We start from the raw sequence: 17062 nt of genomic DNA, 5'->3' as shown, positions 1-17062 counted from the left end.
ACCCCCCTCTCACTCCCTAAAGGGCCCATCTCAATACCAAAAGATTGCCAAATTCTGGTAATAATGGCCACACAGGTAAAAAATGCACTCTCCAAAGCTAAGAATACAGCATCCATGGGACCAGACAACATCCCAGGCTGTGTACTACATGAACTACAAAATGAACTGGCACCTCACCTAAGTGTCATGTTTAATCACAGCCTCACCTCAGGCTTTGTGCCCATTGAGTAGTGCACAGCCTCAGTTATCCCACTCCACAAGGGGGATCCACCTTGGATCCCAGGAACTACTGCCCCATCAGTCTGATGAGCCTGATCTGCAAGGCTATGGAATGTATTATCATGGAAATTATAAACAAAGACATTGGCAATCATCAAACATTGGATCCCACACAGTTTGGGTTCATGAATGGCCAGTCATGTCTCTTGAACTTGACTGACTTCATTGAATCAGTCTACAGAGCTGTGGACAAGGTAGTCCAAACAACCTATCTGGACCTTGCTAAGGCCTTCAACACCATCCCCCACTCAGGAATCATAGATAAACTTACTAAGCTGGGCATTAATCCCTACATCACTCGATGGGTTGCCAATTGGCTTACTGACAGAACCCTCACTGTAAAAGTAGCCGACTCCAAATCCAGCTCCAGACACGTGACAAGTGGAGTACCTCAGGGTTCAGTCCTGGGACCGCTCTTGTTTGGCATCTACTTCTCTGAAGTACAGGCCAACACTAAGGAACTCTGGCTAGCAAAGTTTGCAGATGACTGCAAACTGGGAGCCATTATTGAATCTCCAAATGATGCGGATATTCTACAAAAGGGCCTAAGAGAAACAGATGCTTTGTGCCAGAGCCATGGGCTCAAGCTCAATGCCAAGAAATGTATAGTTATCCCCCTTTGGGAAAAAACATGTACCCATGAATTACCACATAGCTGGCAGTACACTAAACACCGAAAGTGTAATAAGAGACTTAGGGACACAGGTGGACAGTGGTCTCACCTTCAATAACCACATCACCACAACAGTCAGGAAATCCTTCTATGTGGCAAACCTCATCACTAAGGGCTTTTCATCCAGAAAAAGGAGGTCTTTGTCCCACTGTACTCATCCCTCATTAGACCCATTATAGAATACAAAGCCCCATTTGGTATGTACCTCTCAAGACATCTGCAACAACTGGAAAGGCCGCAGAAGTACCTCACTAAAAGAATCACATGCCTAAAGCAGATGCCCTATGCGGACCATCTAAAAAAACTCCACCTATAGTCAGTCGCATATCGTCTACTCAGAGGCGATCTCTGCTTAACATACAAGGCCATGTCAAACCCAGAGCTGTTGGACATGCTACACTTAAAGAAATCCCAATCTCTCAGAGACACACACTCAGGGATCTAAACCTTGTCTTCACAATGAACAAAACATGCTGGAGGGATAGGTTCCTGACCCAGAGACTCCACAGACTCTTGAATAGACTGCCCATACATCTCAAGCAGAGCACCTCTTTGGCCCTATTCAAAAGGAACTTTGATGATTGGAGGGAGATAGGAAATTCACCCCAGGGATCACGTCAGTTGCCCTGCTAGACTGGGGTCCAGGGAAGTAAAAACTGTGGGAAGAAATAGCCATGGAATTGTTATGGCTAGGCTTGCATAGGCCCTAGGGCTGATAGCCTAGTATCAACCTATGAACCTATGAACCTATGAAGCTGATCAGCACACATATATATGATCTACACACAGCTGACTGTACACAGTTTGTATGTGTGACAGGGGGAGCATGACTGTTACATGTGGTGGACATGTCTGAGGCAGTCATCCGGAACATGGGTGAGGGGAAATCAGGGCAAACAACTCCCTAGACTGAGCCAAGCTGCCTGTCTATATCCTCTGCTCAGGCAACATTTACAAAGTACCCACTTAGGCATTCATGATACTGTCATTTTAGGGGTCACTAAATGGCCCATTGATGGCACACATACTCATCATAGGGACATCCACCTCCAGTAGCTGATCTGTAAGCAGCAGTGTTCAACAGTGAGCAGTCCTGGGTCCTCCACTGTTTGGAAGCCATTTAAGCACAATACATGCCTACTGACTGATTGTGGCTAACAATGTTGACTGATGCCTGCAAATTGTCAGCACTTATAGAGTCTCAATGTTATGTCACTATCCCGCAAAGGGGTATTGCTGAGCACATGCCTGTTGACATAGTAGTGGTCATGAACTCCATGCATATCTATATGTGGTATCATTTCCATCAGTAAGACCTATGTACCTGGTAAGTAGCACATCAGTCGCAACGTGTGCTGTACATACACAGGGGTGAAAGAACTGGGCATACAGACCTGGCCACAAAGGTGTATGCCTCATATGCCTCAGATCACCATGTCTCTACAGTGGTATGGCAGGGATCATATGGCATAGCTGAGGGAACAGTCACCTATAAGTGACATACTCGTAACTTCCAAGTACTCTTCCCTCAGCATGCCAACTCCTGAGTGCAATGGCCATTTGGTAATGTACCTTTCCAAGCAGTACTAGCACTTGCACACAATAGCATTGTCCCTCACAAGGAAACCTCACATCTTCAGTATGTGTTCCATGGGGATCGTCTGCACTGAGTGTCAACTTAGCCTGTGGCATATAGACTACTCAGAGATGATCTGTACCTTGCATATGGGGCAATGTGTGACCCTGCTTGATTGCATATGCTGTCTATCTGTAGAAGGCATACTAAATGGATAAAGCACTGTAAGGACATTGACCTTGTATGTGAGGTGAGTAATACATGCTGCTGGGGGAGATTTTTCTAGCAGACATAAACCTACCCTTGGAACAGAACCCTGCCTGATGGCAAACAGAGCACCTCAGCACATGCCATCTGCATTATTGGCTGGGCGACTGTCATCCCAACACAGGGCATCTGCCTGTGTTCCTCTTGGACTGGGGCAATATGTGCTGATCCTGTAACTACAGGTATAAAGTTCTGTGGGATTGTGAGGGCTGCATGGCTATTATGGTAGTGACGTTCAAATGTCCTATGTTCCATAAGATGATGTAAAATGCTCTAACAGCTTTACACAGATATGGCTACACTGGAGCTAGCACCACCTCCAGTTACTGCATACAGGGTACACCAAGGCACACACATAGTGCAAGTTGGATGTATGTAGTTTAGAATGCTTACCTATGTAATGGTACACACTGCAAATCACAGTATGTGAAGCACACAACACACCTCATGTCTGCTAGAACTCTCAGTTTTTGACATATAATGCTTGATGACATCAGCAGGCCTTGTTGTGGTCAGTCATTTGGGGTGCCACATCACCCGCTATAATTAGAATACTGCAAAATTCTACCTAGTTCTGCATTGTAGAGGTGATCCTATTTAGGCCAAATGGATACACACAGACACACACACACACACACACCAAGTAGCCTGAACTGCAATCAGAACCCCTACTTATCTAATCTTACACACTATACACCACAGTACTTATCACATGCACCAAGGCTTAAGTCTGATACCACACTGGAAGCTGGTAGTCTTAAGGTTTATGACATCATTCAGCCTTGTAGAAGAGAACAGTTTGAATGCCAGCAGCAACTTACAGGGACAGAAAGTACATAAGTATTGCAGGTTAATAGCCCATGAGGACATGTCTGTTGTTTTGTAGGGGGATACACACATGCACCAATCAGCCTGGAGTGAGATTAGAGCCCCTACCTATCTAGTCTCTAGTCTCATATTCTATAGAGCACAGTTCTTATCACACATGCCATGGCTTAAGTCTGTTGTATATAGTATTGCAGGCACAGTACTTGTGGCTTACACACACTAGGCTTGTGAAATTGCTTTGCATTGTTATCTGTGTCTAGTGTCCTAGCAGTGTGATAACTGTTATTATCCTAGCTACATGAGTAAAGTTACCAGTATGGCCATATGTGACTGTTTGTACTTAGACAGGCAAGCCTGTGGGCAGGAACAATGTGCCCTGTCCATGCGTGCATTGGCAACATAAAACATTACACCACCTGCTCACCTGTTTCTGTCTATGTGGTGATATCCGGCAGGCACAGGTGTCTGTAGGTAAGTGGATTATGTACTGTTGTGCCCTATGCTGGAGCCTTTGAGCAACAGTATGGATGTGTGATAGTGCAGATTTACTCACCATTTTTAGGGTATGTGGGACAATACAGACACACACAGACATATTTCTGTATATAACAGGGATGTATATATAAATGTACCTGTGTCTATGCATGATATGTATATGTGTTATGTAGATATACAGGTTGAATCTATGTATTGGTTTAATATATATAGCTATATATACTGATATATATATCTATTTGACACTACATAAAAGCAGATATACTATGTATGTGAGCGAGAGATAGTGACAGATGGATATGTATATGTGTATGTCTGTAGGTAGTCATATCTATACATAACAGATCATTTTGATGAAGGGGCAGCAGAACTGCACTGATTTTAGCTAAGTGTATGGGCATGCCCAGTGGGACTTTTAGTACTTCTAGAGAGTGACTCCAGGCCACATCTACCTGTACTCCAGTCCAGGATTTTGTGTGTTACATACATTGACATCTGTCCCTGTGTCTGCACTACTGCCCTTTACATAAATTGTCCACGGTATTCCCCAGATGTCTGTTGTCATTAATACGTGACTGAAGTTCAAAATGTTACACCACAACAGCACATACAAACTAATGGTCTGTGAAAACACCAACATAATAGTACCTCACATACAAAAGATGTGAATAATTCCAGATTAGAACCATCAACACCATCACCCATGGCAGCTTCACTAGCCCACTGAGCCACACTGGCTGCCAGAGAGGAGTCATTCATCACACAATCACCAGCATAAATATCTACGTTGTTATCCTGCATTAAGACAGATATACAATATGTGAACGATTTCTATGTTACAACACTGAGATTGCCTGGTCCGCAGGTATACCATTGCTGATTTTCTGTTTAAAGCAGTTATATGGGAACACTGCTATGTTGGGGGTGGGGGAACAACAGCACATAATCTGCTGGGTTAGACACTAGTCCACATATTATGTGAGCCCACTGTTTAACATCTCCCTTGACTGATGTAGTCAATATTCCAACCATGAGGCCAAGTGAATATTAAGGAACACATACTATTGGACTGGGTATCTGTAGTCCCATGCAGATGTTACATCTGTCCAAACAGCCCACTGTATTTCCTTGCACAACTGCAGCAGATCCATACATACGAGGGTCCGAATGGAGAGATGAAAAGTCAGCAAGCAAAAGAGAGTAGTAGTGCTGAAACTGAATTCATCCTCAAGTCTTGGTGAGTACCTTCACAAAGTGGACCCTGTTTTCACAAAATCTCACCAAGGCGACACTGATATAGAGACTGTATTTGAATAGCATATATCATGGAAAGAAGTAGGTCGAAACTAAAAAAGATTGCTGGGTGCACAAGACCCAGGATAAAACAGTGCCCAATCCTGGTAGGCGCACTGGTGCCAGGACTATAAAAGATAACAGTGTAGAATCCTCAAAATACAGGAACATTCCTACAATGGGGCCAGGCCCAGGGGGAGGATGGCCCCCTTGTTGTAGAAGGAAGTAGCAGTCCACAAAAATCACAAAAACTGATAGGCCAAAGAAGAACCATAAAGACGATAAAGTGGACTATTGAGGCTAAGAAAGAAATTATGTATTGTTACTGTTATGCAAAAAGCCTAAAATTTCCAGACGCAAGATATACAAAACAATTAAGAGAGAAATTAGAGGAAAGAAAATACTTCCGCAAGAAAAACAGTCAGAAGTTTCAAATGAAAATTTATGTTCTTTAATACAACAGATTTGTGAGAAACAGTATACAGATCAAGAAATCTTGATCTGCTTGGAAAAAGAAGCATCTGAGGAAGTACAAAAATATAAACAACAAAACCAAGATATATTTGAAAAGTATAAAAAAGAAATGTGGTCATGGGAAGGAAAGAGAAATTTGATATGGTGCAATATTTATGCAAAGGAGAAAGCCCAATTAAGCAATGCAAAGAAGACAGCCCCAAATATATTTTCAACAGAAATACAGGCAAAGGCATCCAGATATGGAAAATTTTGCAATAAAAAAATAATGTCACAAAGATGGAATGTAGAAAAGAAAATCAGTAAAATAGAAGTTAAAAGAAATAAAAGGCAAAGATGTGGAGTGCCTGTAAAGTGAAGGATTTGATATAGAAGGTCTAACACAGGTTATATCACGGCAGGATGGAGTGAGTCCCCAAAGCAGGGAGAAACAGGAAGATCAGGAAACATCTGAAGAAGAAATATGGATATGGGAAAGCAAAAGAGATCTAATATGGTGTAATATTTATGCAAAGGAGAAAGCAAAATTAACCAATACAAAAAGAGCAGCACCAAAGATATTTGAAGAGAAATATAGGCAAAAGAATCTGGACATGGAAAACTTTACAATACAAAAAAATAAGAAGACAGAAGAAAAGTAGAAAAGGAGATTAGTAATGGAGAAGTTAAAAAATAGAAACTGATGTTATGGAGTACCTGCAAAGTGAAGGATTTAGTGTAGAAAATCTAATTCAGAAAGCACCACAACAGGATTGAGTAATGGATATACAAATTAAGGGCAAAACAGTGGAACAGGAAGCAATTGGTCAGGTACCATATGAAGATAATTTTGAGCCTTGCACATGAAACCAGTATAAATGTTCACTTGAAGCTAGACAGCAAGGGAAGGAACAGGAAACTGCGATGCAGTCAATGTTGAGGAGTGATTGGCAAGTGTGTTCCCATATGATAGAGCAATGGACGGCACAGGATGAAATTGATGAGACTGTGCCACAGGAAGATGCTATAGAACCTTCTATAGAATGCCCACAGGAACTGGAAAACAAGGGATGTGCCCTCAGTTTGGAAGAAAATGAGCTAAGAGAAGAGGTGTTTGATTTAATAGGCATGGACAGATATATCAATATCAATGAAAGAAATAGACTGCAGAAGTTAATAAACCCAAAATGTCTGATAAAACAAATGAACACAGTAATTAGGACTATCCATAGAGATCCATGTGATATAACAGAAGTAAACAGGATATATTACTGTGCAGCTAAATTAATAACTGATAACGTTCTACCACAATAACATAGGGTAGTGAGGGAAAGGAAGGGGAGAAATTGAATACCATCATGGAAATATTGAATAGAGAAAATTATAAAGCAATTAAGACAAGAAGTGTCACTGTTAGAAGACTACAGAAGAGGGAACAGATCAACAAAATACTAAGAAAGATAGATGTGATAAAAGCAATGCACAATATTAGAACAGACCAGGATCTGTCATGCACTATTGCAAATAACAAACTAAAAATTTCAGCACAGGCGGAAATATTTAGAAGATATGAAGATAAATATAAAGGAAAAGTGTAAAATAAGCAAATTTTTGATGACCCAAAAAGGTTTTATAGAGAACTGGGAAATAAGATAAAAGGAATTGAATGCCCGCCAAAAAAAGAAGAAATAGATACATTTTGGAGAAGTATCTATGAAGATCCTGTGGAACATAACAAAGATGCTAAATGGACAGAAGAAGTAAAAGACGGAACAAGAAGTTTAAAGGTACAGGATATGAAATGGGATGAAGTAACAGCCAGAGAGATCGAAACAAAGTTAAGAAAACCCTCTAATTGAAAAACCCCAGGCCCAGATGCAGTACCTAACTTCTGGTTAAATGTATTAACATCTTTGCACGAAGATTTAGCCATGAGTACGAACTATCTATATGCACACCCGGAATAGACATCAACCTGGCTAACAACAGGAAAAACAATGCTCCTACTTAAGAGTGAACCTGCACGCTACCCTAAAAATTATAGACCAGTAAGCTGCTTTCCGACAAAGTATAAACTATGCATGACAATTGATGCTGACAGAGTTTATAGTCATTTAGAAAAAAACTCAATTATGGTAGTAGAACAAAAGGGCAATAAAAGGAAAGTCATATGGAACAAAGGATCATTTGTTGTTAAAGTCATAGTGGAGAACTATAAAAAGGGGAAGAATCTAAGTATGGCATGGATTGACTACAAAAAAGAGTGCTTAAAAATGTATAAGATACACCCCACACTGATTTATTACATTACAGTGACCATGAGATAGGGTTGCCACCTTTTAAGCAGGCCAAAGTGGGACGTGGGGGTGTAGCCACTATGACACTGGCCACACCCTCTACCATGACGTCAACACCAGAGTGGTGAAGGAGATGCTGTTATGGGTATGACGGATGGCTGCTGGAGTGGCTAGCTGGTTGGTGGGAGTAGCAGCTGGATTGATGGTTTGATGGATGGATGGCTGAATGAATGGATGCATGGCTGGATGGATGGCTGGCTGCATGAATGGATGGCTGGTTGGCTGTATGAATGGTTGGGGGCTGGATGGATGGCTGGCTGGAGTGGCTAGCTGGTTGGTGGGAGTAGCTGCTGGATGGATAGCTTGATGGATGGATGACTGGCTGCATGAATGGATGGATGGCTGGCTGGATGGATGGATGGATGGATGGATGGATGGATGGATGGATGGATGGATGAATGGATGGAGGATGGCTGGCTGGCTGGCTGGATGGATAGAGAATGGCTGGCTGAATGGAGGAGGATGGCTGGCTGGCTGGCTGGCTGGCTGGCTGGATGGATGGATGGTGGAAGAGGATGGCTGGCTGGCTGGCTGGCTGGATGGATGGATGGTGGAGGAGGATGGCTGGCTAGCTGGCTGACTGGAGGAGGATGGCTGGCTGGCTGGATGGAGAAGGAAGATGGCTGGCTGGATGGCTGGCTGGATGGATGGATGGATGGATGGATGGATGGATGGATGGATGGAGGAGGCTGGCTGGATGGATGGAGGAGGAGGATAGCTGGCTGGCTGGAAGAGGATGGCTGGCTGCCTGGAAGAGGAGGATGGCTGGCTGGCTGGATGGAGGAGGATGGCTGGCTGTCTGGCTGGTCGCTTGTTATAAAAAAAAATCTCGGTCTTTTTTTAGCAGCTGTAGAAGTGCTTAAAACAAAGCACTCCTACAGCCGCAATCTTTGCAGGGCTCTTCCTGCCCCAATTCCCACCCCTTTTGTGAATTGCAGCCAATTGTTGCATGAATTAAAGTACCCAAACCTAGCAGGCAGCAGCTTTGCCTGCCGGTCTGGGTTGGTGACGTAACTGAATTGCCGTGAAAAAGCCGGAAGTAATTGCGACTTTTCCATGACAATTCAGTGTGATTGCAAAAGCAGGACTTTTCAGGTCCCACTACTTGATTCAACGGGCAATGGGATAAGGTGGCTTAACCCATGAGTGTCCTGCTGACAACGGGACGGGTGAAAACTTTACCATGAAACAATGGCAGACCACTTTGCAATTAAGCCATGATAAAGGACAAATTGTTATCCCAGGTATAAAAATTCAAAGGGAGATATTCCAGAGTGACTCTCTGTCACCATTACTATTCTGCCTTGCCCTTCATCCATTAAGCTCTTTATTCAACAGCTTAGGCCATGGCTATAATCTGACTCTTAGAAAACAATAAAGTGTAAAGACTTCTCACCTTCTCTTTGTCAATGATTTAAAACTGTATAGCTCATCAGATGAGGAACTGAAAGCACAACTACAAGTTGTCAAAACTTTTTCAGATGATAAAAGAATGTCATTTGGTCTTGATAAATGTACAAAAGCAACCTTTAAATCAGGCAAACTGCAACACCAGGAAAACATCAGTTTGGGACAAGAATGTGATATAAAAGAACTTGAGCAAGAAGGAGTGCATAAACACTTGGGAATTGATGAAGGTTCAACAATAAAACATGAACAAACATGAATACTTCAGAAGACTTAAATTAATCCTGAAAACAGCACTGACATTTAGGAACAAAATACAAGCTATAAACCAATTTGTTCTTCCTTTCCTAACTTACAATTTTGGACTGATTGACTGGCCCCAAAACTTGTTGTATAGATTAAAAAGGAAAACAAGGATGTTTCATGCTCACCAAATGATTTTTAAAAATCAGTGCATACCAAGATTATATATTCCGCATTCTGAAGGAGGGATTGGCCTCCTTGAAATTCATTATATGTATAGATCTGCAATCCTGGGACTACATGTATCTGCTGACCTCAAAAGACCCAAATTTAGTGAACGTTTTGAAACATGAGGAGAATAAATCTAAGATAACTTCTCTGCTTAATCTGCAGAAGCTTATCGGTATCAAGCAGGAATGGAAATCAAACCAGAAGTAGATAAAGATCAGGCAGCAACTGAATGTGCCAAAAAACAAAAGAAAGAATATAAGTTGAAGGATCAGATGAGAAGGCAAGAAATGTGGAAAAAACATAAATATAGTTGCAAGCATAGAAAACTTCTGGAAGAACCTCATGTTGATCAGGAACAAACACAGGAATGGTTAAGGAGAGGTGAATTCAAACCAAGAGATGAAAGGTTAATATTGGCGTCCCAAGATAGTGGGCTGTGTACACATTGGTTTATAAAGTCCATTAAACATGTGGGAGAAATAGACAAATGTAGGTTTTGTAAAACCAAATTGGAAACAGTTGCACACCTCGTTGCTGGTTGTGACATACTAATGACAGAAGGACTGTATACTGAAAGGCATAATAATGTGGCAAGATTGTTGCACTGGGGATTGTGCAAGCATTATGGTACTGAAGTGGCTGAAAAATACTGGAAACATGAGCCACAAAGCATCATAGAAAATGAAGAAGTTTACATCACATGAGATCATCCATTACCAACAGTTCAAAAGATAGATGCTAGAAAAATGGATATAGTGGTCCAAGAAAAGAAGACAAGAGTAGCATTGATCATTGAAATTGCGACACCCAGTGACTACAGTGTCTTGTGTACAGAGAGACATGAAGTCAGAAAATATCAGGATCTGCAGGCAGGCAGAAATGAGAGCAATGTGGAAGAAAGATACCCAGACAGTTCCAATAGTAGTAGGAGCAACGGGTTTTATAAAAAAGAATTTACAATCATATTTAGATATGTTACCAATTTATGTAACTCCATATGAACTGCAGAAGGAGTCATTACTGGGCACATTGCGGGTGCTGCTAAGAGCACTACTAGCTAACATCAAAGATTGAAACCATACTAATTTCATGAACTTTAATCATACTTTGACGTAGGAATGGGGTCCATTCCCATCATGATATTAGAAACCCAAAAGACTTGGAGAAATTAAAAAATGATACCATATTATAGCAATCCTTACAATTAATGTGTAGGCTACAGACTTGCCTTGTGAATGCAGTAGTTGACAGAACTGTAGTTCAGGGCTGACTCTGTCTGATGCATGCAGTACACAGCCAATACATGGATAGGTACAGGTTGTGTGGATTGCCTGGCATCAACTATTTTAATACATGTATGTGAGTAGGAGTAAGGTGTCAGTCCCTAGGGTTCTAGGTTTGTTACTGAATGTGCTATACATTGTCTCTTAGCCAATGCCAGGGCATACTGGGCATGCCTATGTCTGCCTACAGGGGCATCATCAGAGGTTAGTACTCCGAGTCCTCCTGTGATTGTGGCTGTGGTGAACTAAGCACTGGTGGGGGCGGTGTATGCCTTTCCTTTGCTGATCTTGCTGCAGCTGCTTCTGCAGGATCATATTGTGTTGCATGGCACATACTGTGAACATATGTGCACATGCGGCTGAACAGTACTGCAAGGCTCCACTAGATATATCAAAGCATTGGAACCATGACTACAGAAGTCCAAACACATGCTCTATGATGTCCTTAGTTTGTGCGTGTGCATCATTATGACATTCCTCTGTGGGTGTTTGGGTGCATTTCTGATGGGTATCATCATCTACAGTTCCAGTGTGTAGCCAGCATCCCCCAGTAAATGGCTGTGTAGGATGTCTCCCCTAGCAAAAATTTGGTACAGCTGTGATGCATGCCAGATACGGGAGTCATGATAACTGCCAGGGCTACCAGCCCACACATTCATGATAATCCTCAGGGCATTGCATATGACCTAGCAGTTGATGGAGTGGTACCCCTTGTGGGTGATGTAGATTCTACCCTCCTCACTAGGTGCTGCCTTGATGTGTACATGAGTGAAGTCTATGGCACCCAGTACCTCAGAGTAGTGTGGTACATGGTAGAAGTTGCATATTGCTGGCCATCTCCTCAGGGGTGAGGGGAAAATAAATGTGCTCACTGGCATGTGGTAGCATGACATCCAGGAACTAGTGGAGTACCCTGGATGCTGATGTCTGTGAGAACCCCATCATGTTCCCAGTTGGTCTTTGGAATGTACCTGTAGCTAGTATACTAAGGGCTACACATATCTTTATTTCCACTGGGATGGGTTCTCCTCTGTTGGTTCTGTCTGAGGTGAGGGTGGCAGTGCTCAGTGAGCTCTTGTAATATGTCCCTGTCCACTCTCTAGTGCTCTACAATCTCCAGCTCATGTAGCTCCTGGAAGGTTACCCTGCGCCTGAACACTCTTCTCCTTCTCTACCTTGACATATTGTCAGCAGCAGCAGCAACACTGACTTCATCATCTAACACATACAAATGTAGCAGACCTGCAGCAGCCCCTAGCATTCTCTCAGTTAAAATTCCCAAGTCTGTACTCCAATGGTGCAGCGTATAGGGGGGAAATCAGATTGTAGGGTGTATGCATACTTTATTGTGCTCTGCTGTAGGTGCTAACTGTGTGATTTGATACCTAGGATGCATTCCACCTGCCTAGTATATAATTAACATAATTTAATGGCCCTAGTTTAAAGTAAACAGGGATTAAGACAGAATAATATGTCATTGGCCTTTTAGATACACTCAGCACTGTCGTGCACCCTGCAAACATGTGCCCCATAGTTAAGCAAAGCTTAGAAGTTAGTGTGCACACACCCCTGAACAGACACGCTCAGCATGGCAGCACACTGTGCAAACAGGTACAGATAAGCTGAAATGATCTTAGAAGTCATTGGACACACCCTCCTCTGATGTCCGCTACATCCTGTATACACACCATCATGGTTCTCTGTCTACACAAAGGGGGGGATATGCAGACATGATTACCCCCTTTATGCTATTCAGTAACTCTACCTCATTTGCATAGGGATCCATGCTCACAGCCTGGAAACAACATGCTTCATAGCCCTAACACATTAGCAACAGAACCAATGTACCATTGTACATACTCCATGCAAGGTCCTGTAATACAGTTCTCTGACATTATTTTTTTTTCCAATTATTTTGTTTTATTTCTTTTATAAAGCATGCTTGCACACTGCTGAGTGCCACACAAACATGCCCAGATTATTAAAATATACATTAATTTAACTTATTTCCCTTAATATTTCAGACACACAGGAGTATAGTTTCACTCTTATCTGTATGTGGTATGCCATTTATGTCCTTATATCTACATTTTTACAGCCCCTTTTGTCTGTCTAGACTCCTGTGCATGGAATTTTTCCATGTACACTACAGAAGCTGACACGGGTTCTGAAGTGCTGCCTTTCTGCTTACTGGATTGCTCTACTTGACTCATTTGCATGAGATTCATCTGATTTTGAGGTGATTTGCATGACACGGAACTTCCTTTGTTGGTGCATGCATGCGCACCACTCAGCAGTGCTTACGGAATCTAAAACCTGCTTACTTTCATGTAAGCAGTGCAGCACAATGCCTACATGGTAAAAAAAAAAAAAAACATGTAGACTTTATGAAATTCCTCCCTTAATCTTAGAAACCACCTTTCAGTAAACACAATTACCACAATTCATACTACCAACACTAGCACTCCCATTAGTACTTCCATTATCTGAACCCATCCTTTTGAACAAAGAGAGACATTCTCTAACATTCTTACCTCTACGGTAGCTAAAATAACATTGATCTTCTAAACACTGATCAAAAAAATTCATCCATTTTAAGTATGTGCCAATGTTTGCCAATAACCTCTTTAATTTTAAACATATTTGTGCCATAAGTGGTAATGATCCATAATTTTGATATTTCTTGAGTCAAAACATTACTCTCATTCCTAGTAATCACTAAATCATCCATTTTACTATTCAAGGCCATATGTTTTGCTAGTTCCACCCAGGGTGCATTATATTGTCTCATAACAAACCTATCAGCCATCTTAATGGCTTCTTTTTTAAAATACTTCTCATCACTACATATACGTCTCAAACGTAAAAACTGTGCCTTAGGATTACTAGAAGCAATATGTCTCAGATGACAATTACTAGCCTCTAGTAATGCATTTTAGTGAATGGATTTCTATAAAGGTTCATTACCAGCACCTTCTAACAATTTCATAATATTAATATAAAAAAATCAATATTTGAGAATTCAATTCTCCCTAAACACTTAAAATCAAACTTATTAGCGTTAAAATAGGTTACAAATTGTTGGCATGTTTCCAGTGTTCCTGACCAAACACTCCAGCAATCTTCAAGAAATTGATGCCACATGACTAATTCCTTTTTGAACAGATTCCCTTCATTATAGATCAAACCCTGTTTCAAGCAGCCCATGAACAGATTGGCATTAATAGAGACAAAAGTTGTACCCATTGTCATCTCCTTAGTTTGTAAGTAACACTGTACCAAAATAAAAAAAAATGTTATGTTCCAAAACTATCTCTATTAACTCTAAAAAAAATTAGTGCTCAACTGAATATAAGCTAGAATTCAAGATACACTATCGCACAGCTGTTATTCTACCAACATGGGGTATATTTTTATACAAACACTGTACATCTAAGGTACATAGAAAGGAATTAAATGGGACCTGCAATTTATCTATCGATTTTAAAAATTCCATATAATCTTTTAAATGTGCCCTTACCAAGCCTAACAAAGGGTTTAACTGATTTTCCAAGTTCATAGATAATGGTTCAGTTAATGAACCCCATCCTGGTACAATACGTCTACCAGGTAGACTAATAACAGATTTATGTACTTTTAGCAATATATACAATCTTTGCAGTTTAGAGTCATCAACTGTCAACTGTCTTAATAAATCCTCTGTTATTAAGCCTTTATTCTTCATCTCCAGTAAAAATTTATCAATTTTGTTTTTGAAATCCAATACTGGATCTAATGGTAACTTAAAGAAAAATCTTCTATCATCAAGTTGTATCTTGGCTTCATTTATATAATTAGATGAATCCATGATACCATAGCCCTCACCTTTATCACCTTTAACTGCCACTAACTGTTCATTACTAGCCAATTTATCCAAGGCTTGTTTTTCTTCTTTAGTTAGGTTACTACCAGAATTCCTAAGTAAACCTTTTTCACTAACGTGTAAATCATGTAAAACCTGCTCCCCAAACAGTTTTACCCTAGGGTGATATGGTGGTTGCAATGTAGATTTTCTAACCTTAAATAAGGTGTCAGAAACTTGGCATTCATTATCTCTTAACTCATTACATCCAAGTGATGCATCCAGGTGCATCTGCAGTTAACTCCTACTAATGCCTCTAGGAATCAAATATTGCTTGTTCATATCTGCATCAGTGATTCCAAAATCATGCTATGTACAAGGTTTTAAAATATTTCATCTTAAAGCTTACACAATAGCAAACTCAAATGCATTAATATATGACCTTTGTGTACTGCAGGTAAATAGATATTAACTGTTGTTTTTATGATATTCATTTATATAGATATGATTTTGATGTTTTTCTAAATATCTCAGCAACCAAGTAACACAGAACTCCTTGGCCTCATATGAAAGCTTTCTCGCAGATGAATAAAATTTTGCTCACATGTACGTAACTTGAGTGGATGTTGAGATAATGTAAGTTGTTTACAAAATATTACAAATGTAACAGATACTGTGTTTTTGTGACTTATAAAAATTTGTTTAAGACCTAGAACCTAAATAATACTACCACTATAAAAATAGTGTGTGCTGAAGAGTTTGCAATTTTTATTTATTTCATAGCCCCTATGGTTCCAGAAATATGAACTTTGAAATGTGAGGACATAATTTGATTCTGTCAAAAGGCTTAGGCTCCGCCCATTGGAGGTTACATTGCAAACTTCTTGAGCTCCATTGGAGTGAATGAGTTAAACTATAATAATACCTGAGATTTAAATTCCTACAAAAATGTTTAACATCCACACAAACAGCATTCTGAGAAGTATAGAAAGATGGAACAAATCCTAAACATTTATTACGCACACATTTTCACCTTCTGTGAGATCATATGTTGTCAAGTTCACAAGCAAATTGTTTTCATCAACATCAGTCCCATTAATAACAGTCAAGTTTTGAGCAAATCTCTGAAAGTGCTTTCTATGTTGTCTTTGTAAGGTCTACAATGTTTTATTCCTCCTCTCTAAAAGGGCTCCTCCTTAGTTCTAGATTTTTACACAATGGCAACCTCGAAAGTATCACCCGGATCTGTTTCTGTATCTTTGCTAGATGGGTTAGAGGAAAAATCCAAAGCACTAAAATCAGTGTTACTAACACTCAAGGGATTTTTCAAAACAGATTGCACCCTTTTACTTTTTGTTCTATTGTTTTTTCAATTAATGACTTCAGAAAACTGTACTGCATATTTTGAAGAGTTCCATAAAAACAATATTGTTCTTGAAACCCACCATGTCTCTATGAAACTTCTTTAATTTCTAGTTTTCATTCTCAAACCCATTAACCTCATCCAAATATCTAGCATACAAAACCTGGTAATCATTCTGCCATTCAAATTGCTGGATATTATCCAAATTAGAGTCCAGTTTAACTTTAATGGGTGCAAGCAACCACTCATAGTACTCTATGAACAGTTTGATGAACAACCTAGATGCAGTGCGCTGCATTAAATGCCACCTAGAAATAAAAGCTGCATCACCCTTCCCAACACCAGGCTCTAAGTAAACACATAGACCTTGTGATGCTATGTCCACATCTAAATACACTTTTAATAGCATGATATGCCAAACTGAAGAACTAAATATTTTAGTCAAAACAGCTATGGTATTATTAATTGATTAC

Source organism: Protopterus annectens, chromosome 5.part0 (genome assembly GCF_019279795.1).
Source record: "Protopterus annectens isolate FY-2018-M chromosome 5.part0, PAN1.0, whole genome shotgun sequence".
Lineage (NCBI taxonomy): Eukaryota > Metazoa > Chordata > Ceratodontiformes > Protopteridae > Protopterus > Protopterus annectens.
This window is presented reverse-complemented; position numbering follows the sequence as displayed.